Source organism: Bos taurus, chromosome 10, assembly GCF_002263795.3.
Source record: "Bos taurus isolate L1 Dominette 01449 registration number 42190680 breed Hereford chromosome 10, ARS-UCD2.0, whole genome shotgun sequence".
Taxonomy (NCBI): Eukaryota; Metazoa; Chordata; class Mammalia; order Artiodactyla; family Bovidae; genus Bos; species Bos taurus.
Genome location: NC_037337.1, coordinates 78305852 through 78323204, shown reverse-complemented (window position 1 = coordinate 78323204; position 17353 = coordinate 78305852). Strand labels below are relative to the sequence as shown.

Genomic DNA, 17353 nt, shown 5'->3' with positions numbered 1-17353 from the left:
CTTAGCTCCGTGATTTTCTGCAGAACCAGCCTTTTATGAGAAACTAGAATTTTCCCGGGGAGAAAATTGCCTTCTCTGTCACTGTAGTCTATATTTAGTGCATAACCACCTGTGTGACATGACCTGTGTTTCCACATCTAAAATGAAGATGCTGTACCTAGAGAGGATATCTTTTTGTGGTGGTAAAGAGCACAGATTTGGGAAGCAAGCTGCCTGGATTTGATCCCTACTTTTCCACTTACTAGTGATGTGACCTTGAGAAAATTACTTAACCCATCTGTTTCAATTGTTTCACCTATAAATTAGAGATTATAATGATAATATCTGTGTCATGAAAATGGTATGAGTTAACACAGTACCCACTTATAGTAACTGCTATATGAGATTTAGCAAGTTTCTCACTCAGATGATCTGTAATTACCCCTGCCATTTCAAAAGGGGATGATAAAATTAAAATAATACCATTTTTACATTGGAACAGCTGTTTATTGTTTAAAAGACTTGTCTTCACTTAGAGAAGGAACTTATGGTTGCCACAGGGGAAGGATGAGGGGAAGGGATAGTTGGAGAGTTTGGGATCAATGGGTCCACATTACTATATTTTAAATGGATAACCAACGAGGACCTACTGTACAGCACTGGCAACTCTGCTCAATGTTACGTGGCAGCCTGGATGGGAGGAGAGTTTGGGAGAGAATGGATACATGTTTATCTATGGCTGAGCCCCTTTGCTGTCTGTGTGAAACTATCACAACACTGTTAATTGTTGACACCCCAATAAAAATTTTTTGAAAGACTTATCTTCATATATTACACTCTGGATGAAGAAACTGAGGCTGAAAAGTTAAGATATTTGTTTAAGGACATACTCTTTTGAGCAGGGAAACTGAGTCTAGGGCTGAGTCTTTGAACTTCCAGTTTCTGGTATCTTCCTAACGTCATCATCCAATTCAGCTGCGTATTGACATTCCCCTCTTTAATGGTCCTCCTCTTGATACCCCTCATTATATTAAGATAGTGCCACTGTTCTCCAAAGTACTAGATGCCACTGCTGCTGCTGCTGCTGCTAAGTCGCTTCAGTTGTGTCTGATTCTGTGCGACCCCATAGATGGCAGCCCACCAGGCGCCCCCGCCCCTGGGATTCTCCAGGCAAGAACACTGGAGTGGGTTGCCATTTCCTTCTCCAATGCAGGAAAGTGAAAAGTGAAAGTGGAGTTGCTCAGTCGTGTCCGACTCTTTGAGACCCCATGGACTGCAGCCCACCAGGCTCCTCCGTCCATGGTATTTTCCAGACAAGAGTACTGGAGTGGAGTGCCATTGCCTTCTCCAAGATGCCACGAGGGACCCAAAAACATCCATGGCTTTTCCCGCCCCTTTCTATTTTAATTAAGATAACACTAGCTGCTGTAATAGATAAACTAGATAGATAGCCATTCATGCCTCACTCATGTAAAGTACAGTATAGGTGTTCTCAGTTCATAGGCAGCCTTCCATGTGGTCACTCAAGGACACAGGCATTTTTCCCAAAGTGTCTTCAACCTCCTCTAGGACCTTGGCATTTTCTCCTTCTGAGTGATAGATGAGACAAAAAATCATGTGGATATTTGATCTGCTTTTTAACCACTTTGACCTGGAAGTGACTCACATTACCTCTTATCACTTCCTTTTACATTTCAATGGCAAAGGCTAGTTCTGTGGCTCAACCTAGGTACAAGGTGGGTGGTGGGGAAATGTAGTCCCTGGCAGGGCAGTCCCTTCTTGGTGATACTCTAGAGAAGCATGAATGTTTAGCCATCAGCTAGTTATCTTGGGCAAGCTCACTCTCCGCACAGATTCAAGCACTCATCAACCCTGCCTATGCTCTCCGCATTTTCTCTCATTTTGGTGCTCTATTTCTATTCCTGTTGCCATCTCCCTACTTCAGGCCCTTTTCATCTCCCACTAAGATATCATGATTGCTCTTTAAGTAATTCCCTTACTTCTGTTCTGCACATTTTCCCAAGTCTCCTATGTACCACAGCCAGATTAATCATCCTGAGCTACTCCTTCAAAATGCCATTTTCATTAGCTCCATCCAGAAACTCAACAAACAGCACTGGGCTTCCTATCCATACAGTGGTAGGTACTGAAAGGACACAAAAAATGATCCCTGCATTTAAGCTGCTTAAATGAATGATGACCCAGGACAGGAGTAAGTGCTAGGATAGAGGTGCCAATAAATTGCTATATGTGTATAGAGGAGGGAGATATCAATTTCTCAGAAAGGAAAAGCAATTCTAGTTAAGAATTATTAAGGAAAGTGAAGCACACAACTCTGGAGGATGTAATAAGAGTGTAATTTCTGAAACTGAGCTCAACTCTCTGGGCCTGGGTGAATTTAATTTCAGGGGGCTGAGAGAGATGTGTTCCAGGAAGCTGTCATTGCTCTCACCTCCTTTTAATAAAAATGAATGATTTTGGTGGAAGACTTGCTTCTCAAGCTTATGGTTGATGTGAATTTGGGAGCTAAACTAGTATTTTTGAAGTAATGAATTCTTGAAATTCTCTGGATAATATTCTAAACTTGAGGTTAGAAAGAAAAAAGACAAATGAGATATTATCTCATATATGATAATATTCTCCTGTGTATGTTTATCCTTTTAGAAATGATAGAAGTCATTTCTAATTATATTTTGGCTCAGAAGTGATCACAAAGTTAGCTTTGTATCAGTGAGCACAATTCAGCCAGAAGGATGTTCTTGCTTATTAAATTAAAAAAAAAGAGAAGTGGTCAAATAGAACTTAGATCCTGAATCATCTGGCTGAGTTTCAGAGAAAATAAGTCAATGAGTTACCTTTCTCCATGTCTCCTTCCTGGTATTCCCTACTTCTGAAGTAATAGCTTTGGGGAAAAGAATCAGTGAGAAGCTGGCTATGCCCTGATGAACAGAAGTTTGGAAACTCAGTCTAAACATCTGGACCCCAGGAATTAACTGAAAGTGCTGTGATTGGAAGCATGAAGTGGTGTCTGAAGACCCAACTCTATTTCCATGGATACCCCAGAATGAAATTCAAGGGGTCTGTTAAACTGAACCATGGTTTGGATGGAGTGATTAGAATCATGACACCATAAGCCGGACTCCATTCCAAGGAGGAAGACACTGTAGCATCTTCTACTCTTGGGCCAGGGTGAAGGAATATGGGGTGGATCCATGCTCCTAATAAGTGGTCTTCTTCTATTTTCGTAAATTCCCAGTGCTAAAGAATGCTTAGTTCAGTGGAATCATACGAGGGGCTGTCTTCTGAGTCAGCATGGATCCATATCTTGAAATGTTGAAACAGAAGCTCCAGTGGCCCCTTGCTAGTGTCATTGTAGAGGAATTCCTCCTGTGGTAGAAAGCAGGAATCAAGAAGGCTTTAGGAGGAGGGACCTTTGAACATCTCTCTGAGTACCAAAAATATTCAGACTTCCATCTTGCCAGTTATAGCCTCCACTGTCTGGTCAAGAGGTTGGACTTGAGGATCAGAAAATCAGGGTTTCAGTCCCAGCTCTGCCACTGACTGTTAAAACATTGGACAAGTTAGCTCACCTTTCTGTGCCTCCATTTCCTTATCTGTGAAATGGAGATAAAATAGTAATATGTCCTCAATATTTGTAGTAATGTTAGTAGTTGTCCTCAGAAGACAACTAAAAAATCTGTTGATCAAACATAAGCTGATAGACTTACTGCAGTTAGGGAAAGATTACTACTGGCAAAGAATATAGTATCTCAAGAGGGGGAAGTCACGGGAGGATTTTTATAGGACTTTAGGGCCAGGGCTGCATGACTTTAAGGTGGGTCTGAAAAGGCAAGAGAGATTGGAATTGAGTGGTTTATGACAGTGGCTTTGGATTGGTGGGCACCAGAGGGCAAGGACCTTGATGTGAGCTATCTTATATACTTCACAGTCTTATCTTCCAGGAGTATTTCAGGAACAAACAGCTGAACTATTTTTGCCTGTTCCTAGTATTGTTTCCAGAGATGGGAAAGTATGTTGGTTTCAGTCAATATTTATTTCATAAGGTTGTTATGAAGATCAAATAAAATAATGGACAAAAGTACATAAAGCACAAGGCAGGCATTCAGCATATGTGAGTCAATATTAACTATTGTCCATTCCTTTACATTTCCTATGTTACTTGTGGTTAAAAGAAACCCCACATTTTTATGTCAATATCTTAGTAAATATATTGCTTCATCCTGCAATTTCCTCTTTCAATCCATGCTGTTTTAGAGAAATACAGAACTTTAAATCTGTTCAATATCCTGCCTTCCTAGATCTCTCTTATTAGAGAAAGATTTTGTTTTCTGAATGGCATATCTTAGTTTGGAGCAATCTTTTGTGATACTCATTACATTCTACTCTTTATCTGTGGTACTTACATGTGTCTAGATACTATTTCTCCTGTTAAGACTTTAAGATTATGTTTTTCCCCAAAGGTAGTCCTCCTTAATGCTCAGTCCAGAGCCTTGTCCATGGAGAAGTTTTCCAAATGCTTGACAATTTAATCAACGTAGTTAATTCTTAACCAAATGTAAAATTGAAGACTTTAGACAAAAATTGCAATTCAAGGCAAAGGCTGAGTTTTTATGCATATTTTCCTCATAGTAGGTGAATCCAAAGCTTGGAAGTGTCTGTAAATGTGACTGGATGATGGCAGGCATTTCTGTCCAGGTGATAATATGGAAAAGGCTGTATTTGAAAATGGCAAATAGGCAGCTGAACATCATAAATAAAGTGGTGGTGAGAGACTTCAAAGTAGTTGAGGTCAGAGATATTGTCCAGAAAGACCATTTCTTTTTCTTTTTCTCTTTAACTGGCTGCATCAGGTCTTCGTTGCCTCATGCGGGATCTTACATTGTTGCTCACAGACTCTAGGTGTGGTGTGCAGGCTTTGTGACTTCCTGGCATGTGGGATCTTAGTTCCCCAACCAGGGATCAAACCTGGGCCCCTACATTGCAAGGCAGATTTGTCACCACTGGACCACCAGGCAAGTACCTAAAAAGACCATTTCAAACATGAATCATTGGCTCCAAGTCATGGCTAAAGATCCAACAGGAAAGACCAACTAGCAAATTCATAAAATGACCCTGTTTCCCTCAGTCATGGTCATTGCTTGTTAGGTTAACATGTTTACAACATTTCCCCTCCTGGGAGCTATCTGACAGGTCCCACATTATTTTTGAAGTTAACCTTGGAAATAGAGACCTAATATTTTAAGTCAGAAAATGATTATGTTAATTTAATATTTATTAAAGCTCCATACATAATTTATTAAGCATTTTAATGAGAAAAGCACATTGTTTTATAATAAAGCTACCATTTTATAAATGTGGTGCTTTATTGTATATTACCCCATTTAATTCTCACCATGACCCTATGAGGTAAGTGCTCCTTACCCCCATTTTCCCTGAGGGAAACTGAGGTTCAGAGGGATTGAGTAACTTGCCCAGCATCACTTAGCAACCAAATGGTGGAGCCAAAATATGAACTTTGCATGGCTTCACTCTAAAGTCATTTTTTTAACCTTATGAGTAATTGAATATACATTTATATTAGATAAGATAATTGAATATGCATATATATTTGTATTCTCATCTAAAAGTAAGTTTTTACTACATGAATCTCATCATGAAGGATCAGGGGAGACATTGTAGAAGAGATCTCATATGAGTTTGTATGAAAAGTTACATAAGTTTTTAAAAGAAATATATAGGTTTAATTATATAATGCATATATTTATGCATATATAAGTTCAACTAATTATAAATATGAATAAAAATTCATATTTCTGTAAAATTTGCTCCAGTCCTTAGCTATGTCAATTTTACATACTTTTACATATATATTATAAGAAACACATATTTATTAAAAAATTAATATATATATAAGTAAATATGAGGGGAAAGACTGAGGAGGTAAGGAATATCAAAGACTCAAATCTTATTACCTTATTCACTTACACAAACTAACAAGTATAAGGTTAGCAATCAGTTCTCAAAACTGTGAGTGGGCTCTGGAGTTTGTTTTTTTTCCTTTTCAGTAATTGTTTTATTTTTCTTACCAAAAAGCCAAGCATAGCCAACACGTTCACAGAAAGGCATACGAAAGTGACAAAATGAACAACTGACTGTGCATTTACAGTTAAAACAGGATAAGATGTATCTCTTCAAATGATTCCCTTGTCCCTGGAATCTTCAGATCTGAGGCAATCCTTCCTCACTTGCCTGTGGCTGCCCCTTCCTCACAGATGACTGGGACGCCAACCAAATTAACATCATTTTTGACTGACGACAGTTCTGATGTCTCTTGTACATTTTCCTTTTCTCACAGGTGGGAGGAAGCGCCTGATTCTGGCCTATTATTTCAGAGAAAATCTTTTGCTACTCTTATTTTCCCAAGGTTTTTCATCTCAAAGAATTTTAGAACAGGAGGGGACCTAAGAGATGACCTGCTTTGCACCGTCATTTACTAACATGGAAACTGAGGCCCAGGAAGGCCTACTGGATCCCAAGGTGGGGTCCTAGGACCAGTAGCATCAGCCTCCCCCTGGGAACCTATTAGAAATGCAAATGTTCATGCTCCATATCATACCTGGGGAACCTGAAACTCTGGCATGGGGCCCAGCGATCTGCATTTTAACTCTGGGGCAGTGCCCAGCATTTTAACCAGACCTCCAGGGAATTTGATTAATGCTATGGTTTAAGAAACACTGGCAGCTCAGACAGTAAAGAATATGCCTGCAATGTGGGAGACCCAGGTTCGATCCCTGGGTTGTTGGGAATGGCTACCTACTCCAATATTCTTGCCTGGAGAATTCCATGGACAGAGGAGCCTAGCGGGCTACAGTCCATGGGATCACAAAGAGTTGGAGACAACTGAGTGACTAAAGCTTTCATGTTAAGAAACACTGGCTTGAGCTATTTGTCCAAGGTGCTGGACATGGTGTTCACACAGCTGCCAGCAGGACGCAAGCTCAGGTTTCCTGGCGCCCAGTTCCTCTGGCACCATTGCTCTGCCTCTGCCCCTTTCTGAGTTTAATGTACTGTATTTTTTTTTTTCTTGTTGACATTCTTCTGGAAGCTGGCATTTATTAATTCAGTTTTAATGAGGTCCACTCTAGCTACCTTTTGCCTACTCTCAGTTGGATGAGAGATTTAAGTTCAGGAGCTATTACCTAATTATATTAATTTCATATCCAGGGACTTTAACAACAATATCCTCAAGCTAAAGTTGTAATCTGACCACGAGTCCTCACCCTACACAGAGGTACAGTGAGTTCCCCCAGTGTATAGATCTTTCTTTGCTCTTCAAGCAAAGTTCAGCAGCTGAGCAAATGCACTTTCTTTCACTCTTCTGAGTAGACGGGAAAGGCTCATGCCCTTTCATTAGCAATTTTCTTTTTCTAGTGACAGTTTTTATTCTATTCTGACAAAACCACACATCAAGATTACCCCTTTCAATTTCACCCTCAAAGCATCAGCTCCAGTGTTGCTCATCGCCTGCCTCATGTTGAAAGAAGGAGCTGTCTGAAGCTTTTGAGGCCTCCAACTGATCCCAGGTAGGACCGACACCCCATCTGACCCTCCTCAGTGTTCTTCAGGGATATCCTTCATGTGGCTGGGCTTGCAAAGTGGCGTCCACTTCGATTAATCTCCCTTCCCTCTGCCTGCATTTCCTCTGAGTTTTCATCCTCTAGACAAAAGCCTGTTGTGGTCGCAGGCCCTGGCTGGAAGCTGTGTGTTTTATGGCTTTTTCCTTCCATGAAAGAAGTTTGCATAAAGGCTGAAAGGTACTTTAGAGCCTCCCTGGATTGGAAAGATGCCCTGGAGAAAGGCATGGCAACCCACTCCAGTATTCTTGCCTAGAGAATCCCCTGGACAGAGAAGCCTGGCGGGCTACAGTCCATGGGGTCGCAAAGAGTTGGACACGACTGAACGACTGAGCACAGCACAGCCTGCCTGGTGCAAGGCTTCACCTGGGCCCAAGAATACTGAGGACCTTGGAATGATGCTCTGTTTCTTACCCTCCTCTTCCTCCTCTTCCTCAGCGGAGTTCTTTTAAACCTTGATCTTCTCTAGGTGGTTAACTGAGGCCACATCCAATCTGAAGAGCTTTTGGGAGGTTAGGGGAGGATTCTAGGCTGAATTCTGTGGTATGTGTGGAATGAGGCATACTCTGGGGAGACCTTGAGCCAACACTCAAGCCTGTCTTGAATGGGCCCAGAGGGCCTGGACTTGACCAAGGGTCCCCCAGGGTGAGGCTGATGCTGGGAACTGGCCGGTACCTAGTGAGCTACAGGAAGAGACATTTGAAGATTTTAGGAAATTTCTCCCAGGTGATTGGATCCATGACATTTGTCTAGTTGAGGTTAGGTTTTCAATACTGAATCTATAAATATTCATATTTATTCAGTGCCTGTGGGCTTGGATTTAAACAATTACATCTTGTGTGGTGAGTCTGTTTATAGAAGTTATTGTGGGATCCCTCTTGATATATAAAGAAAGACAAAGATTAATAGCTACTATTATGGAGTCAATGTGTGGGTTCCAGTAATAGGTACTTTATAGACTTTGCCACTAATTCTTCTACCCAAACTGCAAGGTGGAAACTATTAGCCTCATCCAGGCAAGGAGACAGAAAGTGAGATTAAACAATTTGCTCAAAGTAAAACATGTACTAAGTAAGGAAATTAAGTCACAGTTATATATTTTTTTCCCTAAGAGAATTTGGTATAGTGGTTAAGCATATTGACGGAATTCAAACTGCCAAGTCAAATTCTATCTCTGCCTATTAACATTACAAGAGCTAACTATACTCAGTCTCCTAGTACCTCAGTTTTCCCATCTGTAAAACGGGCATAATAATAGCATCTACTTCATAAGTTTTAAATAAAGATTTAAATAAGTAGTATACATTAAGAGCTTAAAAACTGCCTGGCATAAAATGATCACCATATGTATGTTGGTTATTAAGAAAAAGCAAGTTTGAAAAAAAGCAGTTTCAAATTGTTAGCCAGATGAACTATTCCTTTAAAGTAGGTTTTCCACATGTCTAATACTCATTTTCTGGCTCTTTTTTAGAACTTGGTAATAAAACAATTCAGGGCCCATTGGGAAAGTCCAGGGTGGGATATGTAATTTTTCCTTAGCACAAATAAACAATTTATCACTCCTCTCACCCCCTCCTCCTCTCCCATCCCTTCCAGAGTGCTCTCTAGGCACTCTGCTCTTTGTAACTCCTGTGGCTGCAAATCACCCAGCAGCCAGTGCTGAATCCCATTTGCAGTACAAAGAGACTGCCAGGAAGGAATGGGCTTAATTAGGAGGAGATGTTCAAGGTAAAGTCTTTACAAAAGAGCTAACTGTGCTGTGTTAAAGGGAAGAAATATGATGAAAGCCACCATTACCGGAGCCAGGATAATGTATATATATTTCTTTAGCCTTTGCCTGCCATGTCACATCTGCTTAGATGCCCCAGCTGCAATTTCAGGGTGAGTTCAAAGCTGAGGTTTCTGACTAGGAAACCACAGAACAGTGCAAAACCCTTGGAGCTTAGGCCATCAGATCTGTAGCAACTCTGGTCAATTAGCATGCACACTGGGGGTAAATTTAAGTGAAGAAAAAAGGGACCCATTTCCCAGAGATTCATGTGAGAAACAGACATGGAAGTAGCTGATCTCAAACACAATGAGAGATTTCTAAGCCTGCGCCTGAAGATAGAGCTCTAGCATATTAATGAATTTGGATGTGAGATAGGAACAGTTAAACAGAGGCAGCGACCAGCTCAACAGAACTGGAACTTGACCAGGCTACCAGGTAAAAGGGGAGGATATCATGAACAATGGAAGCAGAAGTCTCAGTTCTGACGTTGGCATCGTCTTTTGTCAGTTTCATGATATTGTGAGCCTCTATAGCTGTGGACTGTAGGTTTTTAAGGTCTTATACGTATTATTCTTAGTACTCTCCACATAAGTGTTAAAATCCAACCAAGGACTTTAACGAAGACATAGAGAATCTTCTCTAACAAATTGTTAAAGGCTCTAGAGAAACTGGCTGGTGATATTTATATGACTTGAATGGAATCTTTGCTTCCCCCTAATTTTTCACATATCTTACCCAGACGTCAGTGGGCATCTTAGAACTTGTGGCTATTCCAGAAACAGTTTTCAAGCCATAATTAGGTGATTATTAACTATTTCCTGGCTTTATTTATGGTCATTAGTAAGGCTTACATCTTGTTTCTAGAACTGATCATCTCTTTGGGAATTTCAGGAAACTTCTCTGACCAAACTCAAAGCGTAGACTCTATTCTGAGCCCATAATGTTGTTAGGGTTCTTTTTGTTTGCTTGTTTTAAGGGCTCTTTGTTATTTATTTAGGGCTTCCTGGTGGCTCAGGGACTTCCCTGGTGGCTCAGACAGTTAAGCGTCTGTCTACAATGTAGGAGACCCGGGTTCGATCCCTGGGTTGAGGAAGATGCCCTGGAGAAGGAAATGGCAATCCACTCCAGTACTATTGCCTGGACAATCCCATGGACAGAGGAGCCTGGTAGGCTACAGTCCATGGGGTCACAAAGAGTCGGACATGACTGAGTGACTTCACTTTCTCTGGTGGCTCAGCTGGTAAAGAATCTGCCTGCAATGTGGGAGACCTGGGTTGGGAAGATCCCCGGGAGAAGGGCATGGCCACCCACTCCAGTATTCTGGCCTGGAGAATTCCATGGACTATATAGTCCATGGTGGTCACAAAGAGCCTTGTATTTAGGCTGTGCTGGGTCTTCACTGAGGGGTGCAGGGGTTTATTTCTCCCTGTGGTGTGAGGGTTTTTCGTTGTGGTATGTGGATCTCTCCTATTGCAGAGCATGGGCTCTAGAGCCCGTGGGCTTCGGTAGTTGTGGAATGTGGGCTTAGTTGCCCTGAGACATGTGGGATCTTTGTTCCTTGACCAAGTATTGAACCTGCATCTCCTGCATTAAAAGGCTATTCTTAACCAGAGAAGTCCCGTTAAGGTTCTTGAGGTTGCTTCATACTTGAAATAATATGTAAACTGCGCAAACTTGTTCATTCATTCATTCAACAAGTATTTAATGAGCCCTGTATATGTTCCAGGGGTTACACTAGGTTCTAAGGAGCTGACTAAGTGACTAAGAAATCCCTGCTATGACACAGTCAAAAATCTGTATGTGTGACAACTAGTTCCATGAGCATTTACAATAAACAATGATATTTCATGATACAGGAAATGTAGGAGGGATAGCAGAGATTGTTAGACTCACTCATCTGTCTGCTTTTCTACATTTCTCAGCTCCTTGCATTTGGTAGGGTTGTGTGATTAATTTTCACCAAAGGCATGTGAGTGGAAGCAATGTGTCACATTCATCTGGGGCATACTTTCTCCATGCTCACTCTTACCCAGCCTTGATGACTTTGGAGGCCACATATGCCAGTGAGCATAACTACAAATGGAGCAGGGTAGCCCAGGCTGCTTCAGACTGTGATGTGAATGAGAAACAAACTTTTATTGTCAATGTCATAAAAGATAAAGAAATACTGTGACAATATGTCAGATTAAAGGAGCCAACTAGATGCTATATCTGCCCTAAGAATAGATTATGTACTGAAAGGGGAAAAGTGCTGTAAAGGACATAATTAGATCAGCAGACAAAATTGGATGCGAATATTAGATTAGATTTTTTAAAGTATTGTATTAGATTGTATTGTATTGTATTATCAACCTGTGAAGATGACAGTTGTGCCATGGTTATATAAGAACCTTACTAGTCTTAGGAAATACACACTGAATTATTCAGCAGCAAAGGGCCATGGTCTATGTAGCTCACCCTCAAATACAAGAAGCAAATGCAGGTAAAATATTAACTATAGGCAAATCTGGGTAAAGCCTGTATGGATGTTCCTTGTACTATTTTTAGGTTTGTAACTTTTTGTAAGTTTGAAATTATTTCCAAAATTAAAATGTTACTAAGTCTCTAAGGAATTGGGGTTTATTGTTGCCACAGAACAGCTCATACTTTCTTGACTAGTATGGATGCATTTGGGAATACATTACACGGCTAATAAATTAGTTTAGTGGTTGAGGGAAGAGTTCCTCGAGGAAGATTATGTGAAAAATAAGTAGGAATTAATCAAGTGAAGAAGGAGGAGTATTTCTAGTAGAGGAACTATGTCTATGAAAGCCTAGTAGTGAGAGTACAGTGCATTCATGGATTAGAAAGAATTCAACATGGCTAGGACTTAGAGTTTGAGGAGGGAAGAGATGAGAGATGAATCTGGACATGCAGAGAGGCCAGGTCCCAAAGGTCCATATAAACAGTGTTAAGGCATTTGGACTTTGTACTAAGGGTGATAGAAATCCTTGAAGGGTTTTAGGCAAGAGAATGCCATGATACAATTTACGTTTTAAAATAAATTGGAAAAATACAGTAAAATAAATTAAATTGGAATGCTGCTGCTGCTGCTAAGTCGCTTCAGTCATGTCCGACTCTGTGCGACCCCATAGACAGCAGCCCACCAGGCTCCGCTGTCCCTGGGATTCTCCAGGCAAGAACACTGGAGTGGGTTGCCAATTCCTCCTCCAATACATGAAAGTGAAAAGTGAAAGTGAATTCGCTCAGTCGTGTCTGACTCTTAGTGACCCCATGGACTGCAGCCTACCAGACTCCTCCATCCACAGGATTTTCCAGGCAAGAGTACTGGAGTGGGAAATTGGAATGAAAGAAGGCTATTTTGGCAAAACCAGTGAAATATTAGTAGTGGCCACATGGATGGAGATGTGTGGGAGATTTGAGAGTTGAGAGCTAGTTAGAATGAAGCCCATTGCCCTGGGTAAGAAATGTGAGGAGTGAAGGATAACACCTCAGTTCTGGCTGGAGGAATCTACCATTCTCCCAACTAAGAAGGCAGGAAGATGGTTAGGTTTGTTGAGGGAAAACAATGGTATCAGTTTGGACATTTCAACTGGGACATCCAATAGAGCAGTGGTCAGAAGGCAGTTGGATAAAGGGGCATGGAGATCATAAAAAAGGTCAAGGCTACAGGTAGAGATGTGGGAGCTCTTGGCACATTTATGGGAGTGGTGAGGGGACCAGTGAGAGGGTAGGCAAGAGAAGAGCGTCCAAGGGAGAAACCATAGGGACCATAGACTATGGATGGTAGACAACTTGACAATAAGCCTGGGCTGCAGCAGTGCCAGTGTACACAGGCTATTGCCATTCTTGTGACTCAGTTTTCCCCTTTGAAAATTAGTCCCGTCTCATTGGGATGATAAAACTCCATTGATTGATACTTAGATAAGGTCTTAGATTAGATTTAGAAGCTTCAAAATACATTTACAGGAGATTTCTGTATGTTTAGTGATTCAAGTATTTTCTACAGTTAATGAGTGATTTGTTGACATCTCATTTTATAGATAGGGTCATGGAGTTCAAGAGGTTTAAAAATGAGTTTACTTCCTATTTTTCAGGGATTAGGCTAAGAAGTTACTTTGTGTAGTTCCAAATTAATTATTCAAAGGTCAAAACATGTTACATATGCCTTCTTATATTCTTTTCTGGGTTTTAATTCTCAATTTATTCTCTGGTTCAATTAGCCAATGCTCTCCTTTTCACTGTTGTATTTTTTGAAAGGCTACATGAAAACACAAATTTTCACTTCATCAAGTGATCACCATGCTTCAGTTCCTGACTCCGCCCATGCTCCACCACCAGGCTCAGGTGTGCTCCTGGAAGTATCACTCATTCTTCCTCCCCAAGTTGGGCTAGGTGGGTGTGTGTGTGTGTGTTCAGTTGCTCAGTCTTGTCTGACTCTTGGCAACCCTATGGACTGCAACCCACCAGGCTCCTCTGTCTCTGGGATATTCCAGGTAAGAATACTGGAGTGGGTTGTCCTTTTCTCTTCCAAGAGATTTTTCCAGCCCAGGGATCGAACCTGTGTCTCCTGAGTCCCCTGTTTTGGCAGGTGGGTTCTTTACCACTGAGCCACCTAGGAAGCCAGGTTGGGCTAGATGCCCATAAGCAAACATTCAACATTCTGCTGTCAAAGTCTGTTTCCTGTGGCTCTCTCCCATTATTACCTGTGAGCACCTTGAGGGCTAGAACTGACTCTGATATTTGTTCGTCTTTGACTCTGCAGCACTATTAGTGAATCTCATAGATGCTTATATTTAGGATTTGCTCAGCATAGCAGAACAGATTGAAAACAGACTTTCCTTGCTGAAGGGGCTGAAGGCTCAGATGGCTAGAATAACCATCTGCAAAGAGTGCATACATCTCAGAAGTTGCTCAAGGTGATTCCACAGAGAAACAAAGAAATATTAGAATTGCTATTAAAGGGTATAACTGTTCTTTACCCCTTCACTTAAATGATTGTTTTGAATATGTTTTATCATAGATACAATTATTGGTACATTACATGTATATCCATGTATTTATGTGTGTGTAATTGTATTTGCATTTATATATGTTGAAACTACCTGTACAAAATTTTTGTTTTGAATGTAGGTTTAGGTTATGGGTGCAATTCCTTTGTGTGTCGGTCACGGACTATTTCGAGGCTGCAGAATGATCCAGCAATTGCACTTACGGTCATATATCCTAAGGAAATGAAGTCACCATCTTGGACACATACCTGCACTTTCATGTCTATTTCAGCATTATCTGGAAGAGTCAAGACATGGAAACAACTTAAGTGTCTGTCGATTGAAGAATAAATAAAGAAAATATGGTATATATATTTTTAATGAGATATTATTCAGTCATAAAAAAGAAAATTCTGCCATTTTTGACAACAGACAAAACTGAAGAGCATTAAGCCAAGTAAAATAAGTCACACAAAGAAAGACAATTAGTGTATGATCCCACTTATACATGGAATCTTAAAAACCCTTGACTCATAGATTCAGAGAGTAGATTTGTGGTTTAGGAAGGTAGGGGATGAGTGAAGATGGTCAGATGCTACAGACTTCCAATTATAAGGTAATTAAGTCCAAGGGATATAAGGCAAAACAAGGTGATAAAGGTTAACAATACTGTATTGCATGCTTAGCATGTTCTAAGAGAGCAGATGTTAGTTCTCAAAACGTCTACAAAAAAGAAAAGAAAAATGTGAGGTGATGAAGTTGACTAACCTTATTGTGGTAATCATTTCACAATATACACATGTATCAAATCATCATTTTGTACCCCTTAAATTTATACAATGTTATATGTCATTTATATTTTAATGAAGCTGGGGAAACAATTTGCAGTTATCCCCTTATTACTGGTTAACCTCCTTTCAAGCAATTGTCAGCTTTCAGAGTTGGTCATTGAGCCCAAATCCCTCTTTTCTGCTGGTTTCTTTGTTCTCCACCCTCACCACCCTGTACAATATTTGGCTTTTGGCACAGAGTAATTTGGCCTTGCTAGAAATTTATTGGTCTTTTAGGACACAGGTGGTTAGTCATCTTTTATAAAACTAGCACACAGCAGTCACCTAATTAATGATGATGATGGTAATAATATAGTGATGATTGAACTAGACATTTTCTGTTAGTAATGCATCCTGTAGGGACTGCTGTCTTCCTTTGTTTGGATCAGTGTCTTTGGATTAGCACTTGAAAGATTACTGTGTGTGTCATGGAGATGAATATCCAGGTAAGCCAGCAGACCCGGTGGGCTGGTGTTGGTAGGATGGCTGGAAATTAATGCTGCATGAGCAAGTAGGAGGGAGGGAGAGACAGAGAGAGAGGAAGGGAAGAGATACAAATGAGAAACTTGCAAAGAATGAGTCTCTTGGAGTAATGAATACTTTTTAATTTTCCAGGTCATTTAAACCTCAAAATAACCCATGTATTGTCTTCATTTTACAGATGAGATATCTGGTGCTCAAAGAGGTTAAGTGACTTGTCCATGATCACATACTTAGTAAGTGACAGAAGTAGGGTTCAAACCTAGGTTTGAGGGACTGAAATTCGTGCTCTGATCCCACAATTCCACTCCCAAACCCCCAGAACATAGCAATTCTGAGTAGCTGCCTTGAACACATAGCCAGGAAGACCTGGAAAGATACCTATGGGCTTCTCTCCTCATCTGAAATGAGAAAAACTGGAACACGGTGCCCCCTGTGACCACCTTGTGACCACCGAAGGCAGAGTTGGATCTTTAAGGATTTGCTCGGAGCAGACAGAGCCTTCTGTAAGCACTTCACAGCTGTTCATGGAGTAGCAGCCACCTGGGCACCCCTTTTTTTCTGTCTCAGAATGTTCTCTCTTGCTTAAAAATATTTAGTGTGCCTCTATTTGAATTGTTGCAGTTATGGCATTTTGTGTGCATTTCTGGCATTTTGTGTGCATTTCTGGTATTTTGTGTGCATTTCCTCTGAAAGTTAAAACAAAGTGTTATTGTTCTCCCTGTAGCAAAATCTCTGTCTCTCTCTCTGCCCACCTCCCCTCCCCACTTTTTAATTTTAAAACATTTCTTTGGCATATTCTGCTCTCTTCAGAATGTGTCCGTCTGGATGAAATTCAGGCTTTAAGATCCTATGCTCTGGTTCCAGCAGGATTTTGAGAACTTCTAAATTTGTCAGCCAGTCCCTTTAAGCAAAGGGCTACCCTTTGAATAATTAAAGGAAAAAACCCCAAAGCTACTAACAACCTGCCCTTCCGCTCTCTCTCTCTCTCTTTTTTTTTTTTCCCCACACTGGTTCCAGCATTTTGGTTAACACTACTGCTGGATAAATTAAAAAACAAAATCTCTGTGGGTGACCAGGCAAAAATTAATCATATAACCCTAGCGGAAGGCATAGCCCTAATACAAATATTTGTGCTCTGTCGCTGGTACTCGTCTTGATCACTGCCAAATAGTGACAGATTTTAAAGACAATCACATTAAGTATTAATCAAGCTTGAAAGATGCAGCCACTCAGAGGCATACTAAACGAGTAGGCATTTCCTGCGCTCTTTCTGCACGAACAGCATCCTGTGCCAGCGTATTATTGAAAATGTTCTTTTCCTTCATAAAGCATTGCTTTCAGGATGTCTAAAAATGTCAAATGGTCGTTGGCTGGCTAGGTGACCTTAATTCAGTGACACAGCTCCTACTAAATTATGCCCTGAGCTCCAGGCTTCCCTGACCAAGTTCATTTTTCTTATTCTAGCTTCTTTCTTGCTGCTGGGGTGCGGGCAAGTGCTAGATGTTTGGTTCAGCAATTAGTGAGAACTCTGGGAGGTTAGAAAGGCAACCGGTTCATGGAGAAAGCTGCGTGGAGTCAGGGGCACTCTTGCTGTGCCTGGAAGGAAGGGAGAGCATACTCCAGGGGAGGGACTTAAGTAATGGT

General features: G+C 40.9%; 1 long non-coding RNA gene across 1 annotated transcript in view; it reads left to right on the top strand.

Moving 5' to 3' along the window:
- The window catches only part of LOC112448513 (uncharacterized), a 65167-nt gene extending 50282 nt beyond the window's left edge, over window positions 1–14885 (top strand). The window contains exons 2-3 of the long non-coding RNA XR_003036891.2: window positions 13666–13901; window positions 14539–14885. This is a non-coding gene — a long non-coding RNA (uncharacterized lncRNA). The remainder of the gene's footprint in view (window positions 1–13665; window positions 13902–14538) is intronic.
- The last annotated feature ends 2468 nt before the right edge of the window (window positions 14886–17353 follow it).